We start from the raw sequence: 18,362 nt of genomic DNA on the forward strand, positions 1-18,362 counted from the left end.
TGTGTGTCCACTGTGATAGTCACATGAACAGGTCACCAAAGTATCTAATGACGTTATTTTTTCAACCTGCTACATGTCTATGCATTCACAGAGCTGCCAACTGCTACGCCAAGCTAAAGATTGCTACGCTGAAACAAATAATCACAAACATGGAACAGTTCCCTCTTTTTTGTCAGTCCTGGTACACATTTCTGCTTTCCACCCAGTGTAGTGGTCACAAAATCAGTCATTAAACATCGTCTGCACTGAAAAGTGTCACTGCAGATGCTCTCTAATGGGAATTTGAGGTTTCACAAGAGTTTGCGGCAGGTCTGTGTAAATGACAAACTCTCTCTCTCACCCGGCCCCTCTCTCTCTCTCTCTCTCTCTCTCTCTCTCTCTCTCTCTCTCTCTCTCTCTCTCTCTCTCTCTCTCTCTCTTTCCATGCAGGTCGGGGTTGAAGGGTACATGTGCTCGGATCTTGTAAAATAGAGAGCTACGGTTGGTTGTCAGCGTACACTAATTACTATATTGGGTGGACTTTTCTTTTTAAATTTGATGTTAACATCAATATTAGTTTGTGTTTTCGAATTAGCATATCTTTTAATCTCGTCTGATCCACGATCATTTCGTGACCTCACAGCTCTCAGTTTTAAAGCATTGCCGGCTGAGCAGGGTTTGATTGTACTTTTCTGGCGCCTATCCTTTTTTTTTTTGCAGTTCAGGCAAAAAGACGTAAGGGAAATCACTCTGTTTGGCTACTGTTGCCATTTGTCACGTGAGCAAACGCTATACGCTGACATGAAGAGCAAGTGAATTATTTGTGCTATCACTGTGTACTCAAGCTACCAATGACTTCTTTTACAGTCGGTGTTATAAGTAGAGGTCACACGCCGAATCTCAGTGGATTTGAAACAGGTAATCTTCAAGTGAACTTTAGCGTTGTGGTTTCATTACGTGCAGCTATCGGGAAGGCGTTAGACTGAATCAGAATGTTTCTCCGCCAAGTTCAAGCGGTTCTTGAGTGAGAGATTCTTGTCAAGATCTTGCAGTTGAAGCAGATTTGTGATGTAATTCGATCAATTTTACCCAAAATTCGATGTATTCGAAATCGCAGCAAGCGGTTACGTCCCATTCCCATGAATAAGAAAAAAAATATTTTGTGTTGAAAGTCAAAATACCATTTCTGATCACAAATTAGAATCCAAGAGGGGAATGAATACATGGTTCACAGTACGATCAACAGCACATTGGATGGGAGGGGAATAGTCAGTATTGAGTTTGTGTGCGATAAACAACGCACTGGCTATACGCACTCGGAGTGTATATAGAGGACCTGACCACTGTATACACTCAGTCTTTAACTTCCGGTCGCGAAGCGAATTTGCCATTCGACACCACTTTGCGAATGGAACGCAGAGCAGTTGATTATAAGAGTTATAAGAGTTTAAAGAAACGAAAACAATCTGATGCTGCATGGCCTTTGCTGTGACGTAGATTGCATTTTCGACACTGAACCGCATCAACACTCGGAGCGTCATTCGACGCCATTTTGCGAAGGTACGCTTCACTTTCGATTCATGGTATCAAAGTATGCTGGGATCAAACACACACACGAAACTGATGCTTAATGGCAGTTTATTGTCAGAGTTTGGAACACACTTGGAGTGTGTATCGACCTAGAAACGTTTGTATACAATGTGAATGTACACTATTTGCCAACCCTCAACACTCCGAAAAAGAGATAGCGGAAGTCCATACGTCAGACTGATTTTTCATTGGCTACTTCCTAACGACTTGTTAGGGGGCATTTCATTGGTTACAGATTTGTAACAGAGCTTTTCATTGCCGCAGTGTATACAGACTTATCCATCCTGTATACACTCTGAGCGCGTATAGCTTTTGCCGATAAGCAAAGCCGTCTGACGTCCTCCCTATAGCTGCTAGTTTCTTTTGATTTTTAGAAAGGTCTGTTTCTGTTGTGGGAAGCGTCTTAGCGCTGTATGGCATGCACTTTGCATGCCTAAGCTAGACTGTACAATTGACTTCTTTAATCCAATGGTCTTGATCTATGTTGACGAATGGGTATTTATGAAAACTAAATAGATAATGATGAAGACCAGAAGTCTCAACTCCTGCAAGGAGAAGGTGATGCAAACCACTCACTGAAAAAAATTATTTAATTATTTGGCCTAGTTTCAGAGCTGTTTTGAGCAAATTATTGCAGGTGTTTCTAAATTACAGTATAGTGTCAGTGAATGTCCCTTGAGTTTTTGAAGGTCCAGGGGCGGGGATGTAGCTCAGTCGGTAGCGCGCTGGATTTGTATCCAGTTGGCCGCTGTCAGCGTGAGTTTGTCCCCACGTTCGGCGAGAGATTTATTTCTCAGAGTCAACTTTGTGTGCAGACTCCCTCCTCAGTGTCCGAACCCCCCAGTGTGTACACGCAAAGATCCTGTAATCCATGTCAGAGTTCGGTGGGTTATAGAAGTACAAAAATACCCAGCATGCTTCCCCCGAAAGCGGCGTATGGCTGCCTAAATGGCGGGGTAAAAACGGTCATACACGTAAAATTCCACTCGTGCAAAACACGAGTGTACGTGGGAGCTTCAGCCCACGAACGCAGAAGAAGAAGAAGGTCCAAATTGCCGGAAAACTCTCCAAAATGACGGCTTAGACTATATCTTTAAGATAATGGCAGGTTTTACAGTATTGCATGGCTGACATAGCAAAAGCGTTTGTTGGCTAATATATTGTTTACTAATATTTAAAAAAAAAACTATGTTCGTTTACGTATTTTTGGTTATTTGTGGTGGTTTGTATGTTAAAAAGGAGACAGAAAACACTAAGATTTGTTGAAATAAAAATTGACTTTACAAGAGTGTCATCGATAAACTGTGCTATCATTCAATTTGCGACAGACATTATTTCCCAGATTTTTTGCCTGCTGTAAAAGGGCCGTGCAGAGTTCATGGAAAAATTTTGTCAAGCAATTCCATGGAAATGTGAGATGGACCGTGAAGTTACCGTGAGACCTGCCTTATACATAGCTCATGATTTAGTAGCAATTAAGCCTCTAATTTTGCAGAACCTGCCCCTGTAAGCATAATTAACAAGTCATTTAAGACTTTTGAAGTCACAAAATGAACTGTATGAATGATTTCCGTGTTTTTTTACATGGGTTTTAAGAACAGAAACATTAAAACTGCCATTTTCAATCAAGGGAGGCAACTCTGTTGTGTAAATGATGTCCTTTGGTTTATCAAAAACATCTAGGGGTATCACTTGGACTGGGTGGCCGAGTGGTAACGCACTTGCGCTCGGAAGCGAATGGTTGCGAGTTCGACCCTGGGTCAGGGCGTTAGCAATTTTCTCCCCCCTTTCCTAACCTAAGTGGTGGGTTCAAGTGCTAGTCTTTCTGATGAGACGAAAAACCAAGGTCCCTTTGGGTACACTACATTGGGGTGTGCACATTAAAGATCCCTCGATTGACAAAAAGGGTCTTTCCTGGCAAAAGTGTATAGGCATAGATAAAAAAAATGTCCACCAAATTACCCGTGTGACTTGGAATAATAGGCCCATAAAAAGTAGGATATGCGCCCAAATGGCTGCGATCTGATGGTCGATGTGAATGCGTGGTGTATTGTGTAAAAAATTCCATCTCACACGGCATAAATAAATCCCTACGCCTTGAGCCCGAGTCTGGAGAGACGCGCGCGATATAAGACTTCATATAACATAACTTGGGAGATATTGTTTACATGTGAGTTGTTCTTTGCTACTGGTCCCAAGTGGGGGTCAGCTCACACGGACGCATTTTTCAATACAGTCTAGGGGAGAAACTGGTCACAAAGCACCCAGTACATGCCAGAGAGATAGGAGAATCAGCACAATCAAAGAAAATACCAAAATCTTTCAATAGATATGGAAATATTAAGATTTACTGTGAAAATGCTAGCAAAAATGGCGTCCAAAAACGGGAACGCACACTTGATGCGTCTTTGAAGACTTACCTCCCGTTCTGTGTTGTTGATAAAAGTCGTGTTTGTGCTGTTTTTGTTGAAATAGTATCTAATAAAACTGATGCAGTTCTTGAAATGTTGCAAATTAATTATTGTTGTCTTTGTGAAATGCGAGAGTGTTCTGAGGCGTAATCTGCATACGGCTGATGTCCCACATAGGGTACCCCATATCGATCAGCGTATCACTCCAAATGATCTTCATAGTAGAAAAGCAGATACACTACCAAAACACTGCATAACAGATCTACAAGACTGAGCCAGAATCATTGAAAGTTACTTCCTGTATAAAATATTGCAATCAAATTTGTTCACGCCGTCCCACATGCAACGCAGGTTACCCTCGCCTTCGATTCAAAGTAACTCCACTCTGACTGAATTACCATCGAAACGCAGATAACGAACTGATTCGGAGATTACATGCCACACATTTATGATACTTTACACACACATTTCAACTGTGTTGTTTCGTGATAAACAGCCATAAACAAACAAATGTGGCGCCGCCACGTCGACTCGGAAGGAGAAACGCAGGTTACCAAGAGGTTGTTTCAAATACCTGTCTGATTAAAATCATTGTTTTTCACGAATTAAGGCTCTTTGGCAGATATGGTGAGTTGGAAACTGTCTATGAATGTTTCATTTAACGTCAAATGCGTACATTCTTGTCGATATTGTTACCTTTGGGTTTATAAAGGAAGTCAATGGTCGTGTTTTCCTAAAGTGACTTTTGTCAGCATAGAATTTGCTGTGCTTCGATCATTGACTGAGAAGAATCTTCCGATGACACTAGTTCATTTCACTACGCGACTGCAGATCTGCAAGGAAACTTATGGCAGGGGAAATAAGCTTACTGAAGACGAATAAGCGGAGTAACTGTTCTTCAACGGATTGCTCTCACTGATCTAAATATTTAGATCTTGTCGTCTGCTAGTCTGCTCATAAGTAGTCTTCGGTCGTGTGAAAGTCATATCTATTTCGACTGTGTGCATCGATCCGTGTAGTAAAATGTTGATCTTTGATGATTTGGCAACATAACTTCGCTAAATGTGCTTCGAATGTATCTCCCCGTTAACCATTTGAAAACGTCTTTTAACAAGACCATGTTTTGACAGCCCAGACGGGGATGATTCTCGATAGCTCACAGGGTATATAATGTTTTCCGCCGTTTTGTAAAGAATCCTGTCAAATTTGCTATTCCAAAAGTACCCTATGACACGACTCGAGTGGCAAAGAACATTCTCTGCAATTCCTGTCTTATTCCGTGCAGCCGTTTCGGGTCCTATCATCATCATACAAACATACACACAAGAACCAGCTTTAAAAGTTAGATTATGTAAGAACCACGTGAACCAGTGATGTTTTCTTATGTCCATCAGATACTACAGTATTTCTGCTTTATGAAAAGCTATATTTCAAAAACAAAACTAGAGATTTGAATTTTGATCACTTTTCCCCCTTTCTGTCACCATACTGAAGAACAACTCATGTACATTGTATAGTTTCATGAAAATCGGTCCATTGGTTTTTTTTCTGAACGGCTTTATACATGCACACACACAGTCACATACACCACCATCCTTGTCACAATTGTCTATGTTCAAACATTTAGTGAAAACTTGATTTAAATGTTAAAAAAAATCAGAGAATTACAGGTCTTAGAACATAGATTTAAAACTGCAATACATGTACCTATTTGTTATCTGTACCAGAGAGGTATACTTTGTCAACTTTTATTAACTTTTCAATCATTGGAAAGTATTGTCCCCACAAACTCTGATATATCTACCCATGAGCTTGTGGCTGGTTGCTGTGTGAAGAACCTGTGGTTGCTAGGGAAATAATGCAGAATACATTTTAACCTTTCTACTTTTCAGATGGGAAGTTAGTAGCAGAGGGGAGGGGGAATAATCATTAATTGTATCGAAAGACAGCTAGGCAATCAACCGAATGCAATTAGTATCCAAATTGACTAAAAGTAGCATCAAAATAGGTCCCATGAAGTTTGTATTGTTTGGCGATAAGTTGGACAGACCTATTTTATTCCGGCACTAATAAGAAAATCTGTGTGGTGTGCGGTTTTGGCAAACAGTTTAGATCAGTAGTCTTAAAATTGATTGAATGCTAACGTAACCCCTGTTGCCAGTTTGGTGTTTTTCAAAGTTGGTCACTCGATGATGGGACCGGTCCATTGCTGTTGGTGTGAGATTTGAACCCTGCATTTTGCGATGCATGATTTTACTTTTAGCAAGCTTTCTACTGTGTCCAAACGCTTTAGTGTGCCTGTGTGTGTGTCTGTGTGTGTGTGTGTGTGTGTGTGTGTGTGTGTGTGTGTGTGTGTGTGTGTGTTTGAGCGAAAGAGAAATCTTTTCTCTGCTTCTTTAAACTGCTGAACTTTGTTGTTCTCACAGCAATGATTTGAACGCTGATCATCCATGAACCTACAACACCTTGGAGAGTGAGCTGCTATGATCGGCCAACACCTTGATCAGTGAGCTGCTATGATCGCCCAACACCTTGAAGAGTGAACAGTCAGCACCTTGAACTGTCAGGAACCATGACTTCTCCCAGCAGCATGGAGGAAGGAGACTCAGCTCTTCTCTCAGATGTCAAGATAGAGATTGATGTCGCAGAAGAGTGTTGGCACATCACTGAAACACGCCCCTATGGTAAGGTTCATAAGTTCAGGTGAATGAAACACCTAATAGGGAGGAAGGGGATGTTTTGGGGGAGTGGTGGTGGTCAAAGGACATTATTGGTGACGACCAGTCTTGAAAGCACTTCAATCCTGGACGCTACCGCCTGGTGTGTTAAGGGTGGAGATTTTTCCGATCTCCCAGGTCAACTTATGTGCAGACCTGCTAGTGCCTTATCCTCCACACGCAAGCACAAGACCAAGTACGCATGGAAAAGATCCTGTGATCCATGTCATTGTCAGAGTTCGGTGGGTTAAAGAAATACGAAAATACCCAGTGTGCTTCCGCTCAAAATAGCAGGGTAAAAACGGTCATACAAGTAAATACCCACTTGTGCAAAAACATGAGTGAACGTAGGAGTTTCTGCCCATGAACCAATCAATCAATCAATCAATATGAAGCTTATATACCGTGTATTCCGTGGGTACAGTTCTAAGCGCTTGTCGAAAAGTTGTCAACACAGGACTAACAGAGAAACTAACATCTACAGACGGACACGAACCCTATCACACACTAGCAAACCCTGATAAACATACAACAAACAACAGTTTAACAACAATGTACACATCAATAGCTACCGGCACGGTTGGCCTAGTGGTAAGGTGTCCGCCCCGTGATCGGGAGGTCGTGGGTTCGAACCCCGGCCGGGTCATACCTAAGACTTTAAAATTGGCAATCTAGTGGCTGCTCCGCCTGTCAGAATAATGTGAGTGTGTTAGACATGAAGCCTGTGCTGCGACTTCTGTCTTGTGTGTGGCGCACGTTATATGTCAAAGCAGCACCGCCCTGATATGTCCCTTCGTGGTCGGCTGGGTGTTAAGCAAACAAACAAACAAACATCAATAGCTAGGTCCAAAATAATATTAAGCACAAAGAAAACACCTCACAGAGCACAGCACAAGAATGTCTTTTGGGGCACAACACATCACGTCGAACATGAAAGTCGCAGCCAGCTACGGGAAGAACTGAGTCTTCAACCTACTCTTGAACGCGTCAAGCGGCAGGGAGTTCCAGACGGAGGGGCCCGCGGAGGGAAATGCACGCTGACCAGCAGATGCGAGTTTCGAGCGAGGGATGTGGAGGCGGAGTGGGTCAGCAGCAGAACGAAGGGGACGGTCGGAGGGCTGGGTGTACAGGTCCAGGGAGGATTGAAGGTACTCGGGAGCAGAGTCGTTGAGACACTTGTAGACCAGTTTGTAGGAGATTCGGGTGTTGACAGGGAGCCAGTGCAAGGAGCGAAGTAGGGGGGTGATGTGGTCTCGCTTCGTCTTCCTTAACGTCAGCCTGGCAGCAGCGTTCTGGACTCGTTGTAGGCCATGAATGGATGAGGCGGGGAGGGCAGTCAGAAGGCAGTTGCAGTAGTCAAGACGACTGAAGATGAGGGAGACAACCAGCTTCACACTGGCGTCGTGGGTGAGGTAGCGACGGATGGAGGCGATGCGTCGCAGGTGGAAAAAGCAGGTCTTGATGATGAAGGAGATGTGTGTCTGCATGGAGAGAGTGGAGTCGAGAAAGACGCCAAGGCTCTTGACAGCAGGGGAGAATGGAACAGTCGCGTCATCCAGGTGGAGGTCGGTCACAGTGAGGGAAGCAATCTTCTGTCGTGTTCCAACGAGAAGGGCCTCCGTGTTCTCACTGTTCAGCTTCAACTTGTTCTCAGTCATCCAGTTCTTGATGTCGGTGAAACAACTGGAGATGGATCCCAGGAGATGGTCAACGTCCTCCGGCTTGGTGCTGCTCTGGAGCTGCGTGTCATCGGCAAAGGAGTTGTAGTTCAAGCCGTGGCGTTCGATGACCAGGGAGAGGGGTTGGGTGTACAGGGTGAAAAGGACAGGGCCGAGGACAGACCCTTGTGGGACGCCGAAGCGGGCAGGGACAGGCTGAGAAGAGAACGAATCAGTGGTGACAGACTGAGAGCGGTTCTGGGGGTAGTTCCGGAACCAAGAGAGGGCGGTGTCGTGAATGCCGAACGTTGAACTGAGGCGATCGACGAGTAGCTGGTGGTCGATCGTGGCAAAGGCCGTGGAAAGGTTCAGCAGCACAAGGGCAGAGACGAGACCGCTATCTGTTGCGTTCAGGAGGTCCGTGGTGAATCGCAGGAGCGCCGTCTCGGTGCTGTGGTGAGGGCGGTACGCTGACTGGTACACTGGCATCAGCGAATTCCGAGACAGGTGGGCGCTCAACTGCTCCAGGATGATACGATCCAGTAGCTTGGAGAGAAAGGGCAGGTTGGACACAGGGCGGTAGTTCAACTCGTTGACGTCAAGGCCGGGCTTCTTGATGAGTGGGCGAACAACGGCAGACTTGAAGCAGTCGGGAACGACGCCTGTGGCCAGGGAGATGTTGATGATATCTGTGATAGACGGCAGGAGCTTGTCCAGACACTTGGTGAAGAGGAAGCCTGGCAGGGGGTCTAGCTCGAAGAGAAGAGGAAAGCACTTCACACCTTTAGAAGGACGGGTTTGGAGGGGTTAGTAGACAAACAAGTCTGGCTGACGATATATTGTGGTTGCCAGCTGGGGTGGTGTGTTGGGGACTTGACACAGTTTAGACTATTGAGTGTTGCTTTTGAAATTGCCTGCTTCTGCTTTCAGGTATGTTGAATCAGCAAGCAGAATGCCATTGCCCAAAACAGGAACCAGGAGAAACATTTGATACAGTGCAGCCATTGAAAGGACAAGGTGCAGTCAGCACTCACAGTGATACCTGGCTGAAACAGGAGACAAGAGACCAGGACAGTGGTACTGTACCTCTATTTATATCTTTGTCGAATATAAGCCATGTAGGTCTTAACAGAGAGGGAATCTAACAACAGGGAAAGTCTCAGAAAAGTGGGTCTTTATGATGAGAGGAGTTTTTAAAAATGCAGCGATTTAGGCGACCTGGATGTCTCAATGGTAAATTGTTCAAAATACTTGCTATATGAACCGACATTAGATATAACCAAGCTAAGAAAAGATAACTCTTGTGAAAAATCAGAAGTCCCCAAAACAGGGGCACAAAATAACACGCTTTCCCCTTGTGCAGTTAGGCAGTTTGAATGTCTCTTTTGTGTTGTTTTTGATTAAAGAGCAGACATCGGCCTCAAGGAGCACCGCAATTATGAAGAATTCGTAGCCTTTTCTTATTGAGTATTTGTTCTTCAAAAAATATTCAGGATCATCAAGACTTGAAAAAAAGAGTGCGCCCTGCTGAAAACAAGATTTCTTGGTGGTTCATTTGTTACTGTTACCATCACTTACATTAGCACCAGAGTAGCACCAGATGTGCGAAAGACTCCAAAAATGCAGATGAAACACACTAACCTCAGAGTCCAGAGTCATTTTGAGCGAACTTAGTCACTGTCTATTTTTCAATCAAATTGTTATGCAATCTCATGTTATTAAAAGATGTTCGGATTTTTTTTGCAACAATGCTCATCAAGTGATTTTACAAACAATAAAACCACTGTAATTTGGAAATTGTCTTAATTCGCTGAATAACAATGGGTTCTTTTATTCGTTAGATCGGGAAAGCCATCATACAGAGTTGTTCACAATCCTAAAAATACACTAAAGTCAGTTGGTTATACCTACCTATATGCAGTATACATTTATTAAGGTAAGGAAACCCCATGGAAATTAACCAAAAATTGTTGATAGGTGTGTTTTGGGGTTTTGACACTATGAAACACTTTGATCTATGTTCTTTCAGTTGAGCATAACCAAAATGTGAATTGTTGGCAAAAAAGGCATTTTTTAAAAACTTGTTGTGGTTGTACTGATTGCTTTGGAATCATTTCTGGCCTCATTATATATTCGTTATTTTCAAATCACCATAACTTTCATTTAAAACCGGGGATATAGCTCAGTTGGTAGCGCGCTGGATTTGTATTCAGTTGGCCGCTGTCAGCGTGAGTTCGATCCCAGGTTCGGCGGAAATTTATTTCACAGAGTCAACTTTGTGTGCAGACTCTCTTCGGTGTCCGAACCTCCCCCCGTGTACACTACATTGGGTGTGCACGTTAAAGATCCCACGATTGACAAAAGGTTTTTTCCTGGCAAAATTGCTTAGGCACAGTTAATAATTGTCTACCTATACCCGTGTGACTTGGAATAATAGGCCGTGAAAGGTAAATATGCGCCGAAATGGCTGCAATCTACTGGCCGTATAAAATTTCATCTCACACGGCATCACTGCAGAGCGCCTAGAACTGTACCCACGGAATATGCGCGATATAAGACTCATTGATTGATTGATTGATTGATTGAAAATGTAGATCTACATACGCTGCTTGTGTTCGTCTGCTGTCGCCCGAAAGTGGGTAAACTTGTTTTTGATTGGCTGATGTGTAAGAGGGTATGAAGCCAACACTTACAAAACAGAATTTGTTTTATATAGTACATTTGCAGGCTGAATCTAAATATGCCATGTGCATATCTTGTACGGTTTTAGATCTGAAAACTTGTTGTGCTACGATTACAGTGGTTCGGTATGAGTAGGTCTAAAAAGTGTTCCTGGCGTCAAGTTTACAGATTCCTGTTTGCTCTCAGAAGACAACACATATTTCTCGGGAATCTACATGCTGCCAGTCCTCGCAATACGAAAACTTCAACAAATCAAAAGAAGAAAATAACAAACACAAACAGTTGCTGTTGCTAGTTTTGAGCAAGTTGATAACAAAGTGATAAGGATCAGAGACACGTCACAGTGTTGAGCGATGACGATTTTCTTTTTCATTTTCAATTTCATTACTTTATTGTTCCATTGCTGGGAAATTCTGATTGCTTGCTCCCAGTGGAAAGCTAGCAGCAACGCAGTCGCGTTACCCAGGTGTCTGCGTGTTGATGTGTATTCAGCCACCTGCACTTATGGCAGAATGACCAAGGTCTCTTATGTGCCATTGTGATGACACGGGGGTGAGACATGGCTTCCGTCTCTGGGTCGGCAAATAAAGTTGACCCATGTCTATCCCGGCCCGAATTCGAACCTGCGACTTTCCAATCACAAGTCCAGTGCTCTACCAACTGAGCTACTGGGCCAAGCTATCTATCACTAAAAATACACCACCAATAACTTACGTTCAACTTCAAGCGCGCTTTTCTCAAAATCACGTTTTTCGTACCATGCATTGAGGTTACATGGATATTTTCAAAAGTATTCAACAGATTGTCATAAAATTTGGCACGGTGTTTGTTCATGTATTGTTTTACATTTTGTTCCTCTGAATACGATAACCGGCACGGTTGGCCTAGTGGTAAGGCGTCCGCCCCGTGATCGGGAGGTCGTGGGTTCGAACCCCGGCCGGGTCATACCTAAGACTTTAAAATTGGCAATGTAATGGCTGCTCCGCCTGGCGTCTGGCATTATGGGTTAGTGCTAGGACTGGTTGGTATGGTGTCAGAATAATGTGACTGGGTGAGACATGAAGCCTGTGCTTCGACTTCTGTCTTGTGTGTGGCGCACGTTATATGTCGAAGCAGCACCGCCCTGATATGGCCCTTGGTGGTCGGCTGGGCGTTAAGCAAACAAACAAAATCTGAATACGAATTCTGAACAAAGTCATCATTTTTGTTACGGTCTTTCTATTTGGTACTTGTTTGGACTGGTCAAAAACAACATGTTTATTTATTAAGGAGATTTCTATAGCGCATAACTAAAAGCACTATGTTTGTGCATTAGTCAAAAAGCTGGAGGAACAAAACGCAGAGGTGTCATTTTTTGACACTTCAGCCAAATGTGGTGACAATCGGAAGAATAGTTTTGATCACATGTGTGTAACTCGACTCAGACCATTAACGGCGCCACAACACTTGATCCTAAAAATCTGATGTTATGTAATTGTTTCTGCAAATATCATAACAAAATTTGCACCCTGCATTCCTTGATAATTCAAGTATGTGCCGTGCAGGTTTTGTGCAAATCGGTTTGTATTCTAGTGTGTAACGCGAACACAAAAATACGCACATTTGCGAGAAATGAATGGGGTTTCCTTACCTTAATTTCATTCCCCCAGCGGGTTTAATTGGATTACGGTCTCTTTCATTAAACTTATTCTTGGATTACCCTGCGAACTGTGCTACTGTGTAGTTCATACTTGGATTATCTCCCTTGGATCATCGTGACTTTCTAGTTTGGATTATGCCTATGCGCCGTCTTTTTCTCAGCCAGTGATGTAGTTCTGTGTAACTTGTGCCAGAGAAGCTGACTCGAGTGCATAATCTGTGATAAGGGTATTAATATATAAACATATTTTTGCCATGTGTGGCCCACTAACTACTATGTGCTAAACAATACCTGCCAGGCACCAGCCCTAATACACCACTTTGTCTTCAGTTGTCCAGCCTTCATGTGCTGTTTTTGCAGCCATGCAGTGGGGAATTGTTCTCCCCCTTTTGTTCACCCTGCTCTACCATAGACTCCAGCCTCCCTCCACCGTCAGTACTTGGACGCTACTACCCCCCACCTCTTCCAGCACCTCCACCCATCCTCCACTACCATGGACACTCAACCCATCCTCCATAGAAGCTGTGTTCGCCGTAAGCCAAAGACCGCTACAAACTATACTCTCCCGTTGTGACCAAAACCCATCCACAACTCTTCTTACTATCCTATTATCTGGAGACGTTCACCTCAACCCCGGCCCACCGACTGTCTACATCTGCGGCTTGTGTGACCATGAGGTGTCCTGGAACTGTGTTTGCTGTGATGCCTGCAACATCTGGTACCACTTCTCCTGTGCGGATGTGGGAGCTTTGCGGACTGACCTTGACCGCTCAACAGCAGTCTGGAACTGCCCTAGATGCAACAGCTGCAACTGCGACAGCTTCACCTTCAGAAGCTATGAACTCGACTGTTCCAACTACTACTACCCTCTCCAGAACCTTAGCCAGACTATTAGTACATCTTCACCCATAGACCCCTTTTCTCCACCCAGAGCCAGCAGCCCGAAGACCTCAAGTTCTTCACGTAGTACTTCACCCTCCACCCACCCCTCAGTACCCCCACCCCACCAGAGAAGCACCAGATCTGAAAGCTCCTCCGTCTTTGACCTTCCGCCAAAATCCAACCTAAGAGTCATGACCGTCAACTGCCAGAGCGCCGACTCCAAGAAGCAGGAGCTAGCAGCGTCCCTCCACTACGTCAAGCCCGACATCGTCTGCGGTACGGAGTCCTGGCTGCGAGGCATCCAACCAGGAAAGTCCCCATCACAAGACCACATCAAGTCGGCAGAAGTTTTTCCAGACTACTACGACATGTACCGGAACGACCGAACCACTCGAGGGGGCGGCGTCTTCATCCTCGTACACAAGTCTCTTACTTCTGTCGAACAGCCAGAGTTCGTCACCGACTGCGAGATCGAGTGGGTCAGAGTCAAGCTGAAGGACCGGAAGGACCTCCATGTGGGAGCGTTCTACATGCCTGACCGGAACCAGCACGACCTAACCGAGCTTCAAAGGTCGATTGACAAGCTCACCAACAACGGAAAGCTCCAACGAGAAGTCATCCTAGCAGGTGATTTCAACTGCCCCAACATCGTTTGGTCCACCCACACCGCCTCCTCATCCGGCAGAGATAACGCCATACAGCAGTCGTTGATCGACATCACCTCCTCCTCCCTCCTCACCCAAATCCAACACACCCCCACCCGTGGCCCCAACATCCTAGACTTGGTCTTCACCTCCAACCCCTCCCTTGTAAAGTCCTCTGTAAGCGCCCCTGGCATCTCAGACCATGACATCGTAGTGTCAGACTTCAACACCAGGCCCCAGGTTACCCCGCAGAAAGCGCGCAAGCGCTACAAGTTCAAGAAGGCCAACTGGGACAACATGAAGAAGGACATGGACGATGCAGCCAGCACAGTTGAAGAGGAATACAAGGCAGTCAAGGACGTCAACACCCTCTGGGAAACGTTCAAGAGCCTCCTCGTTAGCTCCATGGAGAAAAACATCCCGTCCTTCACACTGCGGTGACCCCAGAACTTGCCTTGGCTCAACGCTTCCATCAGGAGGATGCTCAAGCGCAAGAAGAAACTGCTAAAGCGTGCAAGGGCTACGAAGAGCTGGTCCCCCTACAGGAACTACCAGAAATACTGCAGACGAGAGCTCCGGCGTGCCGAGTGGCAGTACATCAATGGCACCATCCAAGAGGGACTAGACCAGAACAACTCCAAACCCTTCTGGCGTTTCATCAAGGCGAAAAAGCAAGACTCAACAGGTGTGGCCCCGCTAAAAGAAGACGGTAGACTCCACAGTGATAGCCAGACCAAAGCTGACCTTCTTTTGAAACAGTTCAAGTCTGTCTTCACCAAGAGTACCAGCTGCACGCTGCCAAATCTTCTACCCCCATCTGCCACCATACAGCCCATCAGTATCACCACAGCCGGCGTCGCCAAACTCCTTTAAAACATCAAACCCAACAAAGCCTCTGGTCCCGACAACATTCCCAACATCGTCCTTAAGACCCTAGCCCACGACATAGCACCATCCCTGTCCGTCATCTACCAGCTCTCATTAGATTCTGGGCGTCTCCCACAAGATTGGCTCAGTGCCAACGTCGCGTGCGCGTTCAAGCAAGGCGACCGTCACTGCCCAGCCAACTACCGCCCCATTTCACTCACTTCTGTCCCCTGTAAGATGCTGGAGCACATTAGCCGCCACATCCTATCCCACCTTGAAACCAACAACATTCTGACAAATCTAAATCATGGCTTCCGATCCGGGTATTCCACAGAGACCCAGCTCCTGACAACAGAAGACCTGCTATCCCCATACGACCGGGGGCGCCAAGTCGACATGGCCATCTTGGATTTTTCAAAAGCCTTCGATACGGTACCCCATGATCGTCTCCTCCACAAATGCAACAGCTACGGAATCTCCGGCTCCATCCTCGCCTGGCTCCAGACCTTCCTCACCCAACGTACCATGCAGGTAGTTGTGGAAGGCTCGACCTCCGCCCCAACCACTGTCGACTCTGGAGTCCCGCAAGGCACCGTGTTAGGGCCTCTTCTCTTCCTTTGCCACATCAACGACCTCCCGGATGCAGTCAAGTCCCAAGTGCGCCTCTTCGCAGATGACTGCCTCCTCTACAGGGAGATCGTTGACTTCAGCGACCACATCGCCCTCCAGGAAGACCTGAAGAGCCTTGAATCCTGGGCAGAGAGATGGGGCATGCGCTTCAACGCTACAAAATGCTACGTCATGACTCTAGCACGGTAAACCCCTACCTCCTACCTCTATTCCCTAGACAGCACCATCCTCAATAGTGTACCCACGAACCCCTACCTTGGCATCCAGTTCTCTAACGACCTAAAGTGGTCCACCCACATCAACTACATCACTAAAAAAGCAAACAGCACCCTCGGATTCCTCCGCCGCAACCTGCGCCACTGCCCATCAAACTGCAGGCACAACGCCTACCTTGCCCTCATCCGCCCTCTTCTTGAGTATGGTGCCACCATCTGGGACCCATACCTTAAGCAGGACGTCGAGAGATTGGAGCGCATACAGCGGAACGCATCCCGCTTCATCTCTGGTGACTACAGAACCACGACTCCTGGCTTCATCACTGGGCTCCTACACAAGCTTCAATTACCAACCCTCCAGGAACGTCGTGAACACCTGCGCCTAACCTAGGGGCGGGGATATAGCTCAGTTGGTAGTGCGCTGGATTTGTATTCAGTTGGCCGCTGTCAGCGTGAGTTCGATCCCAGGTTCGGCGGAAATTTATTTCACAGAGTCAACTTTGTGTGCAGACTCTCTTCGGTGTCCGAACCTCCCCCCGTGTACACTACATTGGGTGTGCACGTTAAAGATCCCACGATTGACAAAAGGGTCTTTCCTGGCAAAATTGCCTAGGCACAGTTAATAATTGTCTACCTATACCCGTGTGACTTGGAATAATAGGCCAAAATGGCTGCAATCTACTGGCCGTATAAAATTTCATCTCACACGGCATCACTGCAGAGCGCCTAGAACTGTACCCACAGAATATGCGCGATATAAGACTCATTGATTGATTGATTGATTAACCTCCTTCTACAAAGGGGTTGAGGGGCTGGTGCCGGCAATCCCGCCTGACAAGTTCCTGATCCCTCAAAAACCAGGACGCCTCATTCGTCCACGTCAATCTAATCTTCCAGAGATTTTAGCACCTCGAACCCAGTAGACAACTACATCAGGAACAATAGCAGATGCTTCATTGTGCCACGCTGTAACACTGAGCAATACAGACATTCGTTTTTTCCAAAGACTGTAGTGGCCTGGAACAAATTAGATGAAGTAACTGTAACCTCGGCATCGACCGAGAGCTTCAAGTCGGCGCTGGCAGTAGCCAGACGACGATAAAGAACTAGCTGTGCACCCCCCGCTCTGCTGCATCATGAATGCCAGACATCTGGATGACTTGTTCTACAAGTGCAGTGTAACATACAGAAACAGAAACAGAAAGTTAGGGGGAAGAATTTACCCTATGCTCCCCAGCTGAGCTTTGCCTCCTCCATTTGCAGTCCGTATGTTCTGCTTTTTAAAATGTTTACTGTGGCGTGTGTTTCTTCTCCTCCCTGTTCGCCGTGCAAAGCAAGACCAAAGCCCCAATTCCTCATGAAGTCAATACAGTGACACTCCAAGATGTGAAGTTTGGGAATAATTTTGCTGGGGAAGTTGAGCCGAAAGAATGTCATGTACTGATGTAGCCGTTGATGTTTATAGCGATGCTTTGCAAGGTGTTAACAGTCCTGTAGGGTTGCTTGGAGATACAACTCTGTAGATTTGGGAGTACAGTTCATTTAGTGTCGAACCTTTCGCTGATGTCATCTGCCTGTGCATGCAAAGTGTGAAGCAGCTTTTACACACTGTTTTGGAGTGCTTCAGATCTTGATCTTCTTTATTTTTCTGTCCATAGCACTGGTTAATTTCTTGAATGTAGTTTCTGCTCTTTATTGCTTTGCAAGGGTCGTCGTACCGTTTTCTCGCTCTACAGCCACATATTCTGCAGATACAATGTAGTCTCTCTTCGTGTAAATCTCTTGTATGTAGACGATCTTCCATTGCTACCCGTTATATCGTGCGTGTCATGCTCGCGCTTGTAACTTTCTCACACTATTAACACACTCGTGACCCCCCGCGGGTTAGGGGGAGTCCCATATTGGTTGGGACGAGAAAGAATTTACCCGATGCTACCCAGCATGTCGTAAGAGGCGACTAACGGTTCTGTTTCTCCTTTTACCCTTGTTAAGTGTTTCTTGTATAGAATATAGTCAATGTTTGTAAAGATTTTTAGTCAAGCAGTATGTAAGAAATGTTAAGTCCTTTGTACTGGAAACTTGCATTCTCCCAGTAAGGTCATATATTGTACTACGTTGCAAGCCCCTGGAGCAAATTTTTGATTAGTGCTTTTGTGAACAAGAAACAATTAACAAGTGGCTCTATCCCATCTCCCCCCTTTCCCCTCTCCCATCTCCCCCCTTTCCCAGTCGCGATATAACCTTGAATGGTTGAAAACGACGTTCAACACCAAATAAAGAAAGAACACACTTGTGAAAAACATTAACTGTCAATTTTTTCTTCTTTTTACATTTAGTCAAGTTTTGACTAAATGTTTTAACGTAGAGGGGGGAATCGAGACGAGGGTCGTGGTGTATGTGCGTGTGTGTGTGTGTGTCTGTCTGTGTGTGTGTGTAGAGCGATTCAGA

The 18,362-nt window shown here is 45.5% G+C and overlaps 1 protein-coding gene across 2 annotated transcripts in view; it reads left to right on the plus strand.

Annotated features, from left to right (window-relative positions):
• The first annotated feature begins 748 nt into the window (after positions 1 to 748).
• LOC138949421 (zinc finger protein 729-like) overlaps positions 749 to 18,362 on the plus strand; it is a 33,782-nt gene continuing 16,168 nt past the window's right edge. For both annotated transcript variants that reach the window (XM_070321246.1, XM_070321247.1), the window contains exons 1-3: positions 749 to 897; positions 6,407 to 6,664; positions 9,286 to 9,432. The gene's annotated coding sequence lies outside the window, so the exon portion shown is untranslated. The remainder of the gene's footprint in view (positions 898 to 6,406; positions 6,665 to 9,285; positions 9,433 to 18,362) is intronic.

The sequence above is a fragment of the Littorina saxatilis genome, linkage group LG15, assembly GCF_037325665.1.
Source record: "Littorina saxatilis isolate snail1 linkage group LG15, US_GU_Lsax_2.0, whole genome shotgun sequence".
Taxonomy (NCBI): domain Eukaryota; kingdom Metazoa; phylum Mollusca; class Gastropoda; order Littorinimorpha; family Littorinidae; genus Littorina; species Littorina saxatilis.